Consider the following 13,786-nt stretch of genomic DNA (forward strand, 5'->3'; position numbering starts at 1 on the left):
TGTGTGCAGTGCCTTACAGTGGCCACCAGGGTGCTCTGGATACTCTGAAACTGGAACCAAGGACAGCTGTAAAACAATTGGGTGCTGGGAAGTGACCCCAGCTCCTCTGCAAGAGCAGCGAGTGCTTTATAACCAGGGAGCCATCTCTCCAGCCCTGAAGTAGAGATTTAAACACATACTGCTCATCCTTGATCCAAAACACTTGGTGATTAGATTTTGAATTTTAGTTTATTTTTAAAAATTTGGAGTTTTGAAACATTAGTATACATGTATATATATGAATATGTATGTATATATATAACAAGATATCATGGAAATGAGATCCAAATTTAAATAAAAGAAACTCATTTAGATATTATAAACACCTTATATATATAACCTGGCAGTGGCTTACAGAATGTGTGTGTACACATGTATGCAACTGAACTTAAGACCTCGTATATGCTAAATAGGTGCTCTGTGATTGAGTCTGCCCCTGCCCCATGTTTACATTTTGAGATGGGGGTCTCACTCAGTTGCCCAGGTTAGCTTTGAACTTGGTCACTTTAGAACCCGGGCGGACTTGAATTTGCCATCTTCCTGCCTTCAACTCTAGCTGCTCTGATCCTACCTGCAACTCCAGTCCATCCCTTGAGCCCCAGCCTCATTTCAACGACCTCCTCCACCCTTTGGCATTGGCTAGTGACACAAACCTAACACCCATGCCCATCCCAGTGAAACGTCACTACCTCTGCCCTCACCCTGTTGGCATGGGCCATAACTTGGGCATCATCCTCTCTGTCTCACAACACCAAATCCTGTCAACCTTCCGTCCCCAGCCAGCCTCCATCAAACTGCTATTCTTGCTTTTAGTACACCTACCCTCACCAAAGCTGCAGCCATCTCTTCCCTGGTGACAGCACTGGCTTCAAGATTGGCCTCTGAAGCTGCCTACTCCCTTACAGCCTGTAGCCAGGACGACCCCTTTAAGGACAGAAGTCGGTAGAGCCCAGTCCCAGTGGATGCACACACAAAACACTCCCGTAGGAAAGGCCCAGGGAACACAGTGGAAGAGGTTCTAAAACCCAAAAGAGCAGGAACAGAAGAGCAGGGAGTTAGCTGTGAAACTGTATTCCCCAGTGATGTCAGAAGCGACACCCGTACAGTTTCACCAGCACAGCTGCCCAGATGTGAGCGGAACAAGTGTAACAACAGACATGCTGAAGTTGGGGGTGGGGTGGGCATGAGGACTCAACCCTTCACAGAGATCTCCAGGAAACTCAGGAGTGCTGAAGTAGAGAGATCCTCTTCCCCGGAAAAGAGCACACCAATGGTCAGCCTTGAAAACATATGAACGGTAACATTATGCAGACCGAGCAGGTTATATTTAGGAATATATATGTATATACGTATATGCATGTAACAACAATTAAGGAACAGAAGAGACCAGGAATTTGAAAGAGAGCAAGGAGGGATACATGGGAAGGTTATGAGGGAGGAAAAGGAAGTGAGAAATGAAGTATTATCATCTCAAAACAAAACAAAACACCCAACAACAATAACAACAACAACAAGAAAACCCAGAAGTTGGCTCTGTCTCTGTTCAGCTGCCAGGGCCCCTTGACACTCAGGGAGTCCTTGAAAGTCTAGGCTGATGTGCTGTGGTCCTCATTCTGTGTTCCCATTTTCTACTTTTCTCAGTTGTCGGCATTTCCAGCCACAACGGCTTCGCGTGCCCTTTGACAGCAGAACTGCCTTCTGCTTGTTGCTCCACCTGCCATACCTCTTGCTCCTACGCTTCAAGTGTACCTCATCAGCCAACACAGAGCCCACCACCCGCCACCCAACACAGAGCCCACCACCCGCCACCCAACACAGAGCCCACCACTCGTCACCCACTGCACTTGCTACCATGGCCTTTGCTCTCTGTCCTCCCTACTGGAACAAAGCACCATGGGAACAGGGCTGTTTCTTCTGCTTACTGAGGTGCAGGCCTTGGAGCATCACACCCCAATGGTGCTCAGAACAGACGGAGATGAGTGGGTGACACTTCATAGCCAGCAGCAGCCTCTGTACCATTGCGCACACTCCTCAGGGACCAAGATGTTTTATACCAGCTATCTGTGTACCTTGAACTTGTACAGGGAGAGGAAGGGGTGGTTCATGATGGCTGACTTGGGGTGGGCTACGGGTGGAGAGACTAAACACTGAACAGTGTTCTCCACTCGCACAGGGAAGAGTCACAGAGGAAGCAGCAACCTCAGGACACTGGGCGCCTGGGTAAACAGGAAAGGGCTGAGAAAGATGTGCATGGACAAACAGGTAACAGTCCAAGTCAACCAATGTCCATGAGGCTTGCGTCTAGGTCCCACAGCCCAAGGTGCTTACTGCACAAAGTCCTAGGTCTAAAATCCCATTTGCCAGGGTCCCTTTCACCAGACGTCACTGTGGCAACAGTGTGAGGCCAGCCTTTCGCTTTCACCTCTCTGTGTTTTCAATATCTATTTCAAACTTTTCTCTTCTCTACAAACTTTGACCACTCCCTCCAGCCTCCCCAGGAAACTACTTCCTACTGCACAGAAAAACATAGAAGTCATCAGACCAGAACAGCCTCTGCTTCCTGCCAGACACACCTGTGTGTCTCCCTGCATGGGGCCCTGACCTGCCCTTGCTTTCTCATGGTGGCTGCAGAGGTAACTTCTGATTTCAGCCAAACTCCCCAGCTGGTAAACGCCTGCCCTGAACTCCTGGGCACTGTCTATGGTGGCTTCCCACTCTTGCTAACCTCAGCTCCATCCTTCAGCATTCAGTCCTGAGGCTCTCACAGAACTGTGGAGAGCCAAGGTTTTGGTTCTTTCAGATGTCCCTGGAATCCCTGTGTCTCATCCCCGCTAGCCCACATAACCTCAGCTTCCCTAGAAAGACTCTTAACACCCCTAAACTTCTCTTGTCAAGGCCACTCATGACTTATGTGCCACTGGTCATTCTGGCCTTCCCCTTGTCTGTCCTTGTGGCAGCATGTGACACAGTTAACCCCTGACTGCTCAGATTTAACAACAGGTACTTTCAAATACTGTACAGCTTCCTTGAACGCACCCTGAGCTGGCGTGGAAGACAGTATAAAATGACGTGAGACCCACCCTCTCCTTTGAACTTGGACAACCTCCCTGACAGATCTGCCTGCACCATTGCAGACCTCAAACACTCCAAGAAAAACTTCCAAATCATCCAAATGGAGCAGACATCCCTGCCCTGGCTGCTTACACAAGAGTTACCTCTAGGTGTAAAGTTCATTTTCTTCCCTGGCTACAAAGCTGGCATAATACCCATGTCTGCCTATGTCCCTGAAATCCCACCTGATTTTGTGGACATGTCATTTTGTTCTGCTTCTTTTAAAGACACATTTATTTTTATGTGTGCATATTTTGCCTTCAAATATGCATGTGCACCATGTGCACGCAGTGCCTGCAGAGCCCTGAAAAGGGCATCCGAACCTTTGGAACCAGAGTTACAGACTATTGTGAGCTGCCATGTGGGTGCCGAGACTGAACCCAGCTCCCCTACAAGAGCAGCCAGTGCTCTTACCTGCAAAGCCATCTACCCAGCCCTGCTCTGTTCTGTTGTCTTTGATTTATGCTGACTTGGGAGATACCACAAGCTTTCCTAGGCTGTAACCAAGGCTGTTGCCAGCTTCTCTCTCAGAAGGCCCTATTCGATATCTGCTTAGTTTGTCCCATCCACCAACCCCTCTCCTCCAGTTCTAAGCCACCCATAAGGAACAAGGAAGACTCATTGGCCCCATCCCGCTACTGCCTGCTCCTGGAGACTTGGAGCCTCTGGTTTACTTCTCCAATCTGATTTACTTCCCTCTGTTTCTCCTTGTGTTGGCCTTCTACCAAATGTTATTTGTTCTCAAAGCTGTAGCCTGGTTTGTCTTCCCAAGGACCCAGAGTCCTGGCCCCAAGCCTTGAGCCTTTGATGTTGCCTGGGATTCATTCTAGCTAATCCCCACTGTTCCTGTCCCCACCCATCCACCCCTGCCCCTGAGGTCTCTGGCCTAGACCAAGAAGTAACAGAACAGGATGGCATGGTTTCTGGTCTACTCTGGCATATGGAAGTTCATCTGCTAGTCTGTATCTGCTTTTTATTTAAACCTGAATGCCTTTAGGCCAGGCAAGCATTCCTAAAGGCCCCAGAGACCTCATAGCTCAAGTGTTGTTAAACACACAGTCTTCCTGAGCTCTCAGGTACTGGGCTTAGTGTGGATATTGGCTCATCTTACCAATCCAGGTGGGAGAGAGCACCACCTCTTTGAGCCAGCCAGGACAACAGATGCTCGCAAGAGTTGGGCAACTTGCCTTGATCAAATAATTACACTCAGTAAGTCAAAACTCCAGATGTGATTGCTTCTTGTGCATCCAGAATTTGGGAGGCCAAGACAGAAAGGTTGCTGTTAAGTTATGGGCCAGTCTGGGCTACAAAGAGAGTTCAAGGGCAGCCTGAACTACATAGTGAGATTCTATCTCAAAAATAAGAGAAAGCAAACCAGATTTGAATCCAAGACCGCCAGATTATGCAGCCCACTTTCTTACACTCTGACACAGCAAAAGCAATGGGTGTTAACCAGAAGACCTCAGCAGCAGTGTGGAAAGAAAAAAAACAATACAGTCAAACTCGGACCTGGAGAGAGTAAATGAATACGTCAGAGTGTCCAGGAAAGAGGCTCTGAGCCTGGTTAGGGAACTGACAAGAACAGGGAGAACTGGTAGGCCAAAGTGTGAGTGACAAGGATGTCCTGGGAGCTCTTGAGACACTACAGCCAATCAAGGTGGATAATACTACAGAAGCCAAGTGTCTTTCCTTAAGAATGTAGTTTAAGCCTTGGAGTGAAAGAACTCCAGGACAGGAGTCTAGGGACAAAACTGGCATCCAGATGCAGCTGCACTGGCACCTCCAAGGCAGGAGGAGGATGGGAAGAATTAGGCCACACTGGGGAATGCCAGTGGGGACAGGACAGGGTCCAAGGAGGCGCCTGGTGGACAGGCTGGAGGACAGCTGCGAGGCGCCTGCTGGCGACAGAGGATTATCAGACCTTGGGAGCCCTGGTTAAGCCTCAGAGCAGCATAGCAGGTGCAGGGAACCCAGTGAGGCAGAGGCTCCAAGTGCAGACATCTCTTTCCAGAGGCTTCCAGGGAACCTGGGAGATTAGAGTCTCTGGGAAACACAGGGCATCCTAGGTCAATAGCAGAATGCAGAAGGCTGAGGCCAAGGAGTCGGGGAGGAGCAGAACGGGGAGCAGGAGAGGGAGCATCTCAGGAAGAAGACACACATGGGGGTTCATGGGGGTGGAGGTTTCTGGTGGGTTGGGAGGAGTGCAGCTTGGCCTTGAAGGAAGATAAGGCTGTGGGGAGGCTCCAGAGGTGTTTTGGATTGCTCAGGAGAGAAACTGCTTGAACCAGGCTGCTGAAATGAGACTCGCTCTCTGGGCTGTCCCTGATGCAGAGGACCTACCTGCACACCTGGGTGCAGGGCACAGGACACAGGGCACAGGGCACAGGGCACACTGCCTTTGCTAGAACATCACAGCCAGCTACCTGCAGATACCAGTATGCAAAATGTGCTGGGGACTAGAGTTTCTGTCAGGACTAATGAGTATTTTCACTTTTATTTCAAGGTCTGCTACTACTTCACTTCCTCATAAGACAGGGCTTGCCAGAGACCACACATAGGGATTCCTCAAGCACTTTTCTCTCAGCAAAGCAACACATCAACTCTGGCCCAATCCTAGGGTGGTGGCGGCAGGTGCTCCAGCCCTTGGTATTTTTGTTTCTGTCCTATAGAGTGATTCACCTTTCATGTCTCTCATGCTGGTATATATTGCACTTGTCTCCCCTCCCACTCTGACCAGTCGCTGCTGGAGCTCTAGCTCATGCCCAGAAGAACCCTGGAGGAGCTGCTACCCAGGCTGAGAAAGCACTTAGAGACTGCATCTGCCCCGGTGTCCTCTTCCTCTGGTTTGTTAAGTCTTTAAAACTTCGGCTTGGGGCCAACTCCTCACTGTTTCTCTCGTCTGTCCAGAGAATCTTGGCTTCCTCTAATCAACATGTACTGGAAAGAACATAAGAGTTGCCTCAGAAGGCTCAGGCCTCAGAAGGCTCAGGCTCGGCTGCTGCCCATTCACTGCTGTGAGGTTTGCTCATCACTTCTGAGTTCCAGCTTGAACTCAGGTGGAATGGAACCTCTCCTTTCTTTCTGGGAAAGAGAAGCTCATCTGATATGACAGGTTATTTATAACCTGCATCTTAATCTGATTCCTGGGATTTAATCAACTCTCGATAACTAACACCAGTCCTCAGTAACTGGGAGACACACCCTAAATAAACTGGATGCACTTCAGCCAAAATCTCTTTAGGTTAACCAATGCCAGATTCCAGGCTACCACAAAATCAGACACAGATCTTGCCCTAGTCGCTTGGCTGGTTGAGTAGACAGAGTGGCATTGGTTCACACAACAACAGGGGCAGTTTCCAGCAGAACTTTACCCACATTGCTGGGAACAGATGCTAGAGGCACTTAGGGGAATCTGGGTCCTTTTGCTGGTCACCCAGACTAAAGGGAAGGTAGGCAGTTGTGGCTCTCTGAGAAACCAAGGTGACAGTCCTGAAGCAGAAACCTCAGAGTCCCATGCCTGGCCCAGCAGCAGAGCTCAGGGGTTGTTGACACTCGGTGCTTCCCCTCAACATCTGGGGGATGTGCAAAGCTACCCTGACTCACAAAGGTGTCGTGGGGACAAATTGAGAGCACGTGACATGAGTAAGGGGCAAATGGGCCATAAGGGGCAGTCTCACATTCAGTGGCTCCGTTTTCTTCAAGGCCCCCCTCAGGAAAGCGGAGATTGTGACTATACAAGGCTGTTTCTTCCACTAGTCTAAGAGGCTTTGGCTCCCCCACTTTGCAAGTCACCCTGAGACACCCCAGAAAGGAAAGCTCAGGGCCCTATGTCATCCACCCACATCCAGTGGGTTCTCCGCTGACGTAGGCCATTCTCCCATTCCACAGGCCTCAACCAGGGACTTTGAGAAAGTCACCCTTCTCTGTTATGGCCCCTTTCCACAGCTAGCCTATGAGAGACCCAGGGAAACTACAGTCCAGGGTCTGGAGACGACCCACTTCCTGAGCTCACTACATTCCTCACTTTCCGCTCCCATCCATCTTTCCATCTGTAATTTCTGCCTTTTCTGTTCAAATCAGTTGTTCAAGGTGTCAGGTTTTCATCCAGACCCTCAGTTGGGTTAAGATCTCTGGCTCTGGGCTATATGAAGGAAATCAGATGGTGGCAACTGGACTGGAGAAGTCTTGTTAACCCAGACTTTTGCTGTCTAAAATTATCTCTCCGACACCCAGGAAGTTCTATTCTCAGAAATGCTTTACCCAATTTCTTTGCATTTTAAGTATTCCCGAAGACTTTTAAAAAATGCATATATTCCTGGAAAAGGGAACCGTCCTCTTGGCCCTAATCTAGTTTTCACACCGCACCTATGCTCGACATTTACTGCAACAAGCTGGATGTCTTTCTCACAGGCCTTGGAGGGTTGGGGAAGAGGGAGTCTCTTCTCATTTCACAGACTTTAGCCCACAACCGGACCGGAGCAGCTCCGCGCCTACCGCGGCGGCGCCGAGATAAATCGAGTTCTCACGAAAGTAAATCTGAAATAGCCAAATATGGAAAGTCAGCAGACAAGAGTGGAGAGGCTGAGGAAGAAAGAAGCCAACCAGAGTGGCCCAGAGGGACCCGCAACAAAAGTCCTCAGAACTGTCCTCAGAACTGTCAGACCTTGCAGTTGGGTAGCAAGGGGGTCAAGCAATGGTGTGAGAACTGTCTCCGCCTAACCTGCGGTGGGTGCTCACCTTTAGGCGCCTGGGTCTGCTGAAATCTGGAACTCACCTTCTGCAGAGTCGGGTGCTGTCTCCAAATGAGCACGCGCTATAGCACCGGTGCAGGCTTGAGTCCCTGGCATTAAGCTCACGTTAATGGGCTGTGCTCACAAGTCTTGCAAAAGTACCCCGGGCCGGGCACGGGTGGCCCAGGTCGCCTCAGTCCGCTCGCTACCACACACGCCTCCGGCCCACCGTCCTGAGCCGCTTTCGGTTTCTGAGGAGCCGGGACGGTCAGCTCACCCGGCCTTCGCCACCCGCGGGGCTCGCGGAGCTCCACCGGCGCCCTACGGCGGCGGGTGCTAGGCCGCTTCGCCTCAGCAGCGGGCTAGGCCAGCCCCCGCGGCGGGCTGCAGGAGGGGCGGGGCCGAGGACGGGGGCGTGGTCAGGGTCCAAGAGGTGGGGCCGAGGATGGGGCGTGGTCAGGACTCCCAAGAGGCAGGGCTGGAAATTGGGGGCGTGGTCAGGGCGCCCAAGAGACGGGGCGTGAGGCTTCTAGCGGCCTGGAACTCACCGGAGCTGGCGAACTGTCACCCTAGATGCTGGCTTCTCTTTCTAGAAACATTAGCACCTTATGTACCTTTGAATTGTATATATTTTGCTCTTCAATCAGCCTCCTTCCGATCCCCTAAACCTATTAATTCTCGAGTAGACACGTTTGCTCAAGATCACAGGTATGGCTCAAATCACTTCTTCACTGAGCTTGCTGCAGAGCAGTACAAATCCGCCAGCCCTAATTCTGCTGTTAGCGTAAAGTAAAGTTGGCAGTCTCTCTGCTGTTCTCTTGTCAAATGCTCCCCAAACTGCTCCTGTGTCTTCAGAGCCATCTGGTGGAGCGGGCCTGAACTACGAGAGAGCTCTGTCTGAACTCGAGAGGTGAACTGAGTGGACCCACCCAAGGCTAGAGCTTGAATCCTGGCCTCCCAACTCCTAAACACAGGGCTGTTACAATGTATTCACTCTACAGGTTCACAATTATTGCAGGCTATATGAACGAAGCGAGCTAGCGTCTCAAATCTAACCTCTTCCAAGTCAGACAAATGCGGGAGATACTTAGCTGTCTTGAGCATCAAATGTCCATCATGAAGAGAAGAGGGTACTAGGTACCTTGCAGTGGACACAGATGTGTACTGGAGCTGGGCAGCAGTTTAGGGAGCAGATGTGGGATCTGGTGGGACAGTCAACAAGGGCCCAATATCCAGGTGCAAATCTTTGGTTTAGCGAGATTAAACCCTCCGTGGGGACATGGCCTGTGGGCATGCTTTTGGCACTCTGGACCAGCTTACTCTTGTGAGAACTGAAAGAGGCTGAGCCCAAGTCCTCACCTCCTTCCTTAACTCTCCCCACACTATTTACTTTACCTTCTACCTCCTTTCACGTGACTGCAAGGTGACAGGACCCTATGTATTTAGACACCATAGGAAATAGACAATAGACCATGTTTGGAATGAATAATGTAGCTATCGTTCTGAAAGAAGCAATCTATTCTAAACATGAGACCCAAGGTCTTGATATGATGAAGTCCCAAGCTGGGATAGAATAAGTTCTTATTGTGTTCCAAATGGTGGTCACCGGACTCCACGGGCAGATAGGACTTTTTTGGTGGGGTTGGGGAGGTGCGGTGGTGCACATTTAAGTTTTTTTATTTTTTGCTTGCATGCATGTCTGTGTACCATCTGTGTACCATGTGTATTTCTGGTGCTTGTGGAGGCCAGAAGATAGACCTGGACTCACAGACAGTTGTGAAGCATCACATGAATGCTGGGAGTTGAACCCATGTCCTCTGGAAGAGCAGCCAGTGCTCTTCGTGCTAACACAGGAGTAGTCAGAGGTGAAGGCTATGTCCCTGGCTCCTGGTGTTGATCCCAGGGTCAGCGTCTTGTAGCCCAGGCTGGTTTGCATTTGCTATGGGGCTGAGGCTCACTGGAACTCCTGGCCCTCTTCCCTTGTCTCCTGAATACTGTGATTACAGGCGTGCACCGTCACACCCAGCGTGCTTTCTTCTCTGTGTACATCGTGTTTTACCCTTCCCATGTACCTTCAAGAATGTTTATGTTCTGTTTTGCTTTGTTTTGAGACAAGTGAAGATGTCTTTACAGGTGTCATCAGGCATGAAGACAGTAAAGACAGGGCCAGATTTGAGCAGTTTTAGTATTTTGAAAATATTCAGTATTTAATTTCCATATACTAGTTAACAGTAAATGGATTTACTAGTTCTTAAACTAGATTCACCTATAAAGAGGAGGACTGAACTATACACAAACTCTTTCTGCAGAAGGAAAGGGCAAACATCTGATTCTTTAGGACACTCTACAGTTGCCTACCACCAATGGTTTATTTAATTGGCTGGTGTGACTGGGCAGTCTGATGAAGAGGGAAGGCTGCCACCTGTTGGTCGAATATATTATTTCCCTCAGTCTACACAGCAAGACTGGTGAGGTCATGTGTTAGTTGAGGACAAAAAGCATAATTCCAGGGCAGGTAGGCAGAAGTTGCAGACGCCATTGCGATTGATCTGTTTATAAAAAGATAAAGAGAAAGGAGAAAGAGAAAGAATATGTCCTGTGGGTGTGTGGAGAGGTATGGGGGAAGGGGATGTCTCAGCGGGTCCATGCTGAGGCTTCCCTTCCCTGTCCTCCCCCACCCCCCAGGGACCAACCACACACCGGTATAGTATAGAATAGAGTTCATTCAGGGCATGGGGAGGGGAGCCAGGAGGATAGTAGAGGCAGGAGAGGCAGAGAGATAGAGAGTAGAGAAGCAGAGGAGTAGAGGCCGGCCATGAGCTCCTGGAAAGAGGGGGAAGGGAAGTGGGGAGGGGACAGGGAGAAGCAAGAGGCAAGAGAGGATCAAGAGAGCAAGAGAGAGAGGAGGGGGCAAGCAGCCCCTTTTATAGTGGGCCAGGCCTACCTGGCTGTTGCCAGGTAACTGTGGGGGTGGAGTTTAGACAGAACGCTAACAATGATGAACAAACGTGTGATGGAGACTGGAAAGATGGAAGAGCAGAGCAGTGTGCGCTATGCGGAGAGGCAGAGCTGGGGCTGCGAAGGCAGTCGAGTGTGAGAAAGGACTGAGGTGGATAGTGGGGTCGGTGGGATGACGTGCAGCAGCCCACAGAGAAGACAGATGCTAATCCCCCAACCCCAAACAAGCTACCAGGCTATGGGATTGCCCTAGTTCTGGGAAGTGGCAGAGGCCCAAGATGGGGAATGGTTCACTTTCTGGATTGGACCTCCGTGGAGGGACCACCATGGCCCATGGTGCCATGAAGGCCATGCGTGGTCCTGATGCGACTGGGGTCGAGTCGATGTCCGTGGCCCATGTTACCACCAAATACCATGCACATATCTGTGGTCTACGCTCCGGCCTGAAGCCATGTTGATGTCAGTGGGCTGTGCTGCCAACAGAGGCCATACTGATGGGAGTGGCCTTTGCTGCCACCTGAGGCCATAGTGATGTCTGAGCTCATGCTGCCTCCAAGGGCCACGTGTGGGTCCATGATCTTGCTGCAGCAGGTGGCCATGCTCATGGTCTGTGCTGTTTCCAGAAACCATGAGGAAGCCATGATCTATCTGAGCTCCAGCTCACTGTAGAAAGCAAGGAAGCTACGTTGGCAGTGATATCCTCAATGACTGCAGATACAGCTGAGAAAGAGGCATGGAAGGCCTCTGTGATAACCACCCCCAACCCCTGAGTAACAGTCTAAAACGGAAGCCATCAAAGAGAACTCTTTTTTTAAAAAAAAGTATTTATTTATCTATTTATTTAATGCATGAGTACACTGTTGCTGTCTTCAGACACACCAGAAGACGGCATTGGATCCTGTTACAGATGGTTGTGAGCCATCATGTGGTTGCTGGGAATTGAACTCAGGACCTCTGGAAGAGCAGTCAGTGCTCCTAATATCTGCGGCATCTCTTCAGCCCAAGAGAACTCTTAAAAACTGTGATAAACTGAGGTACAGCTCTCTGCAGTTGGTGAGGGTACAGTGGAGAAGGACTCAGCTTTCCTTAGGGGGCTGGCCACAAGAAGTTTAACCATGCTCCAGTGAGTATGTGAACAAAACAAACTGGACTTTTTTTGGGGGGGGGGGGAGCTGTAGGTCACAAGGGCAGGGGGACAGACATGGAAGGACTGGGAAGTGAATGTGATCTGGATGGATGATATAAATATCCCAAAGAATCAATATAAACATTATTGTGAAAACAAACAAACAAACACACAAAGACCCACCTTACAGTAGATGTGGCCAGACAAGGAGGAAGCATCTTTTCCTTGGCCTTCTTGGGCTTACAGTTGCATGATTAACTTCTGTCATAAGCTACAGTGGAAAGTCTGCTTATCAGGTGACACGTGTGAAGGATGGTACAGCAGCAATCCCCAGCAGAAAGGAAGCCACTGTTTGCGGTGTGCACAGAAGACTCGCTGGCTTATCAAGTGTGTTGCACCAACACCTGTGAGTTTTCTTCCTGACTAGCAGTTGATGATCATTTCCGTTCCAGCAAACAACCCTGCCCTCAGCTCTGCCTGTCAGTGGGGTGGCTACAATAAAAAGACAGGCAGAGGGCAGATTCAAACTGATAAAATTTGTTTTTAAAGATATTCTTCCAGAGTTGGAGAGATGGCTCAGTAGTTAAGCCCACTGGTTGCTCTTTCAAAGGACCCAGATTCAACTCCCAGTTCCCATAAGGCAGCTTTCAACTGTGTATAGCTCCAGTTACACGGGAACTGATGCCCTTTTGGGGGCTGCCAGTACTGTGTTCACTAGTGAAGTAGTCTGCAGCAGCCGGCAAATATCCATACACATAATATAGATGTCTCAGTTAGGCTTTTACTGCTGTGAACAGACACCGTGACCAAGGCAACTCTTATAAGAACAACATTTAATTGGGGCTGGCTTACAGGTCCAGAGGTTCAGTCCATTATCATCAAGGTGAGAAAATGGTAGCATCCAGGCAGGCATGGTGCAGGAGGAGCTGAGAGTTCTACATCTTCATCTGAAGGCTGCTAGCAGAGTACTGGCTTCCAGGCAGCTAGGATGAGGGTCTTAAAGCCCATGTCCACAGTGATACACCTACTCCAACAAGGGCACACCTACTCCAACAGGACCACACCTTCTAATAGTGCCATTCCCTGGGCTAAGCATAAACAAACCATCACAACAGGCAAAATATCCATACACATAATGCATTCTCTAAGCCTATGTACACAGTAGCTGCAATTCTAGCTTAGAAACCAAAGAAATGTCCATGTCTCTTTTGTTCTGCCTTGCTATTAGCTGATACAGGATCCCTGTCCTCTGCGTTTGTTGCAGGGCACATTGAGTCTGCATGCCTGTTCTTTTCACACTTCTTGTGTCTGGTGTCAGTGTGAGGAAGCACTTTAGTTAGGGGTCTTATTGTTCTGAATCTAGACCTGCTGTTGTTATACACCTGGGGAAATGTGGATACCCCTCAAGACAGTTAGCTCTTCAGTCTCATACCTCATATCGTGGGAAATGTAAGCAAAATGGACTATCTTTTCTATCAAAGTAAATAAGACAAAATTCTATTTAAAAAATTGTAAAGAAGCCTCTTGGCAGAAGTTCAAATTCCTTCAGGGTCAGCACTTCATGAAATCAAAATATGTGCTTAGGGTTGTCCCCTCTTCTCATTGCTGTAATCTGCCTCTCTGCTGTCTGCTCTGATGGTCGGGCCAACTGGCCACAGAGTCAGGCACGAGGTCTCTTGAGTTTGTAGTAAGGACCCATCAAGGCCCCTGCTAGTTGCGCTTGCCTGCTCAATTTGACAAATGCATATATATATGTATACACACACATATCTGTATATCTATCTATCTATCTATCTATCTATCTATCTATCTATCTATCTAT

The 13,786-nt window shown here is 49.4% G+C and overlaps 1 protein-coding gene across 1 annotated transcript in view; it reads right to left on the reverse strand.

The window, feature by feature from the left end:
• The window catches only part of Traf5 (TNF receptor associated factor 5), a 43,839-nt gene extending 35,573 nt beyond the window's left edge, over nt 1-8,266 (reverse strand). The window contains exon 1 of the mRNA XM_028760672.1: nt 7,925-8,266. The gene's annotated coding sequence lies outside the window, so the exon portion shown is untranslated. The remainder of the gene's footprint in view (nt 1-7,924) is intronic.
• Nucleotides 8,267-13,786: the final 5,520 nt, after the last annotated feature.

The sequence above is a fragment of the Grammomys surdaster genome, unplaced genomic scaffold (genome assembly GCF_004785775.1).
Source record: "Grammomys surdaster isolate TR1022 unplaced genomic scaffold, NIH_TR_1.0 130, whole genome shotgun sequence".
In the NCBI taxonomy this organism is placed as follows: Eukaryota; Metazoa; Chordata; class Mammalia; order Rodentia; family Muridae; genus Grammomys; species Grammomys surdaster.